Raw genomic sequence first — 6,000 nt, 5'->3', positions numbered from 1 at the left:
TAAGCCACCCTCTCCCCTATATAAGGAGAGGGGGCACACCCCTGCGCGGGACAGATAATCATGATCAGAAGAGAGATAGGCTAGGTTTTGTACCATACATCTTCAACCTCTGGCCATAGGCTAAGTTCATCAATACAATCCGGTTTCTTTCTTGTTAACCGAACCCTCCCCCGGATCCTCTAGCGCACATTCGGCCCCAACTTAAGCCATCCCATGGCATCTGTCTGTTCACCACGACGACAGTTGGCGCCCACCGTGGGGCCAGCAGCTGCGCTTGCTGGAGTTCATATCCGGGCGGGCCTCCTCACCGTCTCCGGCGAGCGTGTGGTCTCTGGTCTCGTCCAACGCCTCGGCTCGCTGGATTTCGTCAACGACAACGCGGGCTGCTTCGCCAACGGCGGCCGCTTCCCTAAGAACGGCCGCATCATCGAGTTCGGCTCCCGCCGCGTCTACTTCGGCACCGTGCCGAAGCGCCAGTACCCATCGCTGGTGCTGGTGGCGCCGGATCCGCCAAGGTCTTCAGCTGCTCATGGGCCGCGCTCCGACCGCACCGCTGGCAGCGTCGAGGTGATGATGGCTGGCGCAGGAGGCGCCTGCAAAAGAACCGCAGAGAATGGTGCTAGGCAAACCAGGTCCGCGCGCACGGCCAAGCCACCCACCGAGCGCGACGAGATCGTTGCTAGTGCTTCTACCGCGCCACCGGCTGCAACCCCGCTGCAAGCGGCCATGAGCGTATTGGCCACGCCCATCGTGCACAACGCCGATGTCGTGGCTACCCAAGCTGAACTGGAGGCGCAACGGCAGAAGCTGCTCTCCGGTGCAGCAGATGTCGTCAAGGCCCAGCAGGAGCTCAACCTGACCCTACGTGAGTATAACGCTACACATGGCTTTGCTTCTGTTAGCGCGAACCCTGCTTGAGTAGCGGGAAACCGGCTTAGGGGTCGTAACTTAGACCAGGATCTCCGCCGGGAAGTTCTTTCCAGTAAGAGCGCGTCGGTATCTTTGAGCATGATAGAGAAACCTAAGTACAGCAGTTCGGATAAAACTTTGAGAGCTGCTAGGGCTGCAGTAGAAGCGTGTGAATCGCTAACCGGTGATGCTCTAGTGAAATAGCAAGCTAGAGTAAAAGAGTTACTCGATACAATTGAGGCAAAAAATGCAGAGATGGCACGCAATAACAAAGCGGCATCGCAATCTGTGCATTCGGCTAGAAATGCCGGAAGCAAGTCGCATGGGCAGGCTTCGTCCCCCCATCCGGACAAAAGAAGAGAAAAAGATGCGAATGCACAGCAGATGACTGTGTACAATCCAGTTTTGGCCGGAAAACAAAAAGCCAGGCAACATGATGCCGGTAGAAAAAGCCAAGGGGCAGGGTATGCCGGAAATGGCAATGCAGAAAACGCTTATGCCGGAAAAGGCGAGACCGGGCAAAACTACTGCGCGCCCAGAGCGGCGTATGCCAGTGACAAAATGCCACCAAGATACCCAAGAGGTAACGCCACAGCACCAAACCGGTATGATGAAGCCGATTCCGGGTTGGAAAGAGCCGGATACCACCGTAATCCTTTGGGAGAACGTGTTGGGGAAAGATGCTTGCCGGAACGCGATGCACGGCACAGATTGGACAGAGTATACTTGTCTGAGATGATTGAGTCCGAGGGACCGCCAGGCCCAAAGTGCTTTGGCCCCCGGATCATGAGGGAAGAACCACCGGTGCGTAACTTTCAGTTGGCACGAGACACAAAAACATATGACGGCAGCACCAAGCCGAAAGATTGGCTCGCTGATTACGTTACAGCGGTATATGTCGCTGGAGGTGGAGGAACCGCAGCTGGCGGAGGAAATCAGCGCTGGGCGGTAAGATACATACCGTCAGTCCTAGTTGGACCGGCACGAATCTGGCTAAACACTTTGCCAGCCGGAAGCATAAACGGATGGCTTGATTTTGAGGAAGCATTCGTGAGCAACTGCAGCAGTACGTACCAGAGGCTAAACATACCGCAGCAGCTCGCCATGTGCCAGCAGCGTGACAATGAAATAGACCAGGAATATCTGACCCGGTGGAACAATACAAGAAACTCCTGTGAGGGTGTGATAGAAGCACAGGCCATAGCTTGGTTCTGTAATGGATGCCGGAGAGGCTCACCGTTGTGGCAAAAGTTACAAAGAAACATGCCAACAACCTTAGCCAAAATGATCCGGGTGGCGGATAGCTACGCATTGGGAGATCCAATGCAACCGGCAATCGCGGGTGATCCATCGCCGAGAAACCCACCGCGCCAAGACCAATACCGGAACAATCATCACAATAAAAGAAGGGAAGATTTTCTGGATAAAAGATACGGAGTGCAGCATGCTGCCGCTGTACAGGATAACTCAGGGGATGGTAGCCGCTAGAGACAGAAAACCGGAAACCAGCCGTGGGCTGGGCAAAAGAAACAGTGGGTGGAGAAGAAACCTTGGCATGATTAGCCAAAATATACCATGGAATCCGCAATGGAGCAACCGTGTCGGTGGCACACTCCTAACCCCGTGAAGCCGGCAAATCAGTTGACGAAAGATTGCTCTTGGACCAAACACCTGATGGCAAGGGGCGCAGTGAAAGATGCCAGAAACCAAGGCTCTGATGCATTGCTACCGCCGCCACCGTTAACCGGGGCAAATGCGCAACCGGTTTTTGCTCAGCAGAACCGGCCGCAGCAGCAGCAAGAAGTTCATCAGGTGGCGCAGGGCAATAATCATGCTCCGCCGCCGGCACCTTTGGGCCAGAATGTTTACCATGATCCGGATATGTGATGTGTTGTATTCGTAACTAAATCAAGAGACCGGCAAAGTGTGCATCGCCGTTCCATGGAAGTGAACGCGGTGATACCGGTGGTATCGAAATACATGCTGTGGTCAGATCAAGAAATTACTTGGTCGTTTAAGGATCATCCGAAAGTGATGCCGAATCCGGGCGGGTATGCTCTGGTGGTGGATCCGATCATGCACGGGCCATCGTCACGAGTCCGGTTCAGCAAGGTGCTGGTGGACAATGGTAGCAGCATAAACATCATGTACCGGCACGCCATGCATACGCTTGGCATAACTCCAAACATGCTGGAGCCAAGTCACACGACTTTCCATGGCATCGTTCCGGGATTGTCCTGTTCGCTAATAGGCAAAGTCCGGGTTGATGTGCTGTTCGGCGGGCGCGATAATTGCCGCGTTGAAAACATTCTGTTCGAACTGGTTGATCTCGACAGTCCTTACCATGCATTACTGGGGAGACCGGCATTGGCCAGATTCATGGCCTCAACTCATACGGCTTACCTCAAGATGAAGATGCCGGCACCCAACGGTCCCTTAACCGTGGTGGGAAACTACAAAGTGTCACTGGAAACTGCCTCTGCCGGATCAAATCTGGCCGAATCGCTGGTGATAGCGGAAGAAAAAAGGAGAATGCAAACCGCAGTTGCGCTGGCTCAATCCTCCCAACTGAACTTAGCGGCAATGACTGGCCAGCTTGGCGCACCGGCTTTCAAGCCGACAAAGGAGACAAAGGACATCGTGCTGGATCCGGCTTACCCAGAGCGCACCGTCCGCATCGGTGTCGAACTGAGTGAGGCATAGGAAAGCGCGCTCGTCAACTTCCTCCATGAGAATCGGAACATTTTGGCCTGGTCTACTGATGACTTGGAGGGTGTGCCGAGGGAGTTGGCTGAGCACTCTATAAATGTCCGGAAGGACGTGAAGCCGGTGAGACAACCTTTACGCCGGTTTGCTGAGGATAGGAGGAAGATCATTGGAGAAGAAGTGACAAAGTTGTTGGTTTCCGGTTTCATCGTGGAAGTACTGCATACTGAGTGGCTGGCCAATCCGGTGCTGGTCGAGAAGAAGAAAGGGGAAGACCCCAAGGCTCCGAAAGCATGGCGCATGTGCAATTGACTACACCAACCTGAACAAGGCCTGTCCCAAGGATCCGTTCCCGCTACCCCGGATTGATCAGGTGATCGATTCCACCGCTGGTTGTGAACTGTTGTCTTTCCTGGATGCTTATTCCGGTTTCCACCAAATTCCCCAGAAAAAGGAGGATCAAATAAAGACTGCGTTCATTACCCCGCACGGGGCTTATTGCTATGTCACTATGCCTTTTGGTTCTAGAAATGCTGGCGCAACATATCAGCGCTGCATGCAAAAATGCCTTCACGATCAAATCAGTAAAAACGTGCAAGTCTATGTCGACGATGTCGTGATAAAAACGAAACTAAAAGATACTCTGATCAATGATCTGAGGCAAACGTTTGACAACTTGCGAAGGTTCCGGATGAAACTTAATCCGGCGAAGTGCACTTTCGGCGTTCCTGCCGGAAAGCTACTCGGTTTCCTGGTCTCAAGCCGCGGTATAGAGGTTAATCCGGTAAAAATTCGGGCCATCGAACGGATGGACTTACCTCAATGCCTCAAAGATGTGCAAAAGTTTACCGGAAGCCTGGCCTCTTTGATCCGGTTTATAAGCTGGTTGTGGGAAAAAGCCTTGCCGCTGTACGCCCTAATGAAAAAGTCAGATACTTTCGTCTGGACCCCACAGGCAGACGCAGCATTCAAGGAGTTAAAGAAAATGCTAGCTACAGCACCGATATTGGCTTCACCTTTGGAAAGGGAACCCATGTTGCTTTACATAGCAGCAACAAACCGGGTTGTGAGTGTTGTGGTTGTGGTAGAAAGAGAGGAGGAAGGAAAAACCGTGCAGAGACCGGTATACTACCTGAGCGAGGTGCTCTCCCTCTCAAAGCAAAACTACGCGCACTTCCAAAAAATGACCTATGGCGTGTTCATGGCCGTCACTAAGCTCAAGCACTACTTTGAAGAGCATCCGATGAAAGTGGTGAGCGAGGCACCTATCTCGGAAATTGTCGGCAATAAAGATGCCAGCGGCCGGATTGCCAAATGGGCGATTCAGCTATCACAATATGTACCCACCTACGAAAGAAGAGATGCCATAAAGTCACAAGCTTTGGCAGATTTTCTGGTTGATTGAGCTGAAGCGCAGTACAAGCCACCCAAACCGGAAGTGGATTATTGGAGGATGCACTTTGACGGATCCAAACTCAAAGAGGATCTCGGTGCAGGAGTGGTCCTCACCTCACCAAAAGGGGATCACTTGAGATACGTGCTGCAAATACACTTCAGGGCGTCAAACAACGTCACTGAGTACGAAGCTCTGATCCATGGGCTCAAGGTCGCAAAGGAAATCGGAGTACACCGGATCATTTGCTACGGTGATTCGGATCTGGTGGTGCCGCAGTGTTCCGGAGATTGGGATGCGAAGGATGCCAACTTGGCCGCATACCGGTTTCATGTGCAGAAGATTGCCAGATTCTTTGAGGGCTGCGAATTTCACCATGTACCGCGAGCAGAAAATGAAGCCGCGGACACACTCTCCAAGCTGGGCTCATCCAGGCAAGAGATTTCTTCCGGAATAGCCTTAGCTCACCTGATGAAACCATCGATTAAACCGAGTCCGGAATCCGAATCAATTTTCATACCGGAATCCCATGTGGTGCTAATGGACATTGACGAAGGAAACCCGGGGACTGCTCCGTCTAACCCGGGGACTTTGGGATCGAAACCGGAAGAAACTATGATGGTGGATTACATGGAGATCGACGTGCCAGTCATTCTTGTTCGGGAAGCACCAACCTGGGTAAAACCTATTAAGGAACTCCTAGTCAACGGCGATTTGCCAGCTGATGAAACCGAATCGAGAAGGATCCAAAGGAGGTCCAAAGCGTACACCATCATCAACGGTGAGATATACAAGAGAAGCGTTACCGGTGTCCTCCAGCGATGTGTGGAACCGGAAGAAGGAAAAGAGATGCTCCGAGATATCCATCAAGGAGAATGTGGGCACCATGCCTCGTCCAGGGCGCTGGTGGCAAAAGTATTCTGGCATGGATTTTACTGGCCCACGGCTTTGGAACACGCCGAGGACTTGGTCCGGAAGTGCAATGGGTGCCA

Source organism: Lolium perenne, chromosome 3 (assembly GCF_019359855.2).
Source record: "Lolium perenne isolate Kyuss_39 chromosome 3, Kyuss_2.0, whole genome shotgun sequence".
Lineage (NCBI taxonomy): Eukaryota > Viridiplantae > Streptophyta > Magnoliopsida > Poales > Poaceae > Lolium > Lolium perenne.
The sequence above is the reverse complement of the archived record's forward strand: the minus strand, read 5'-3'. Positions refer to the sequence as shown.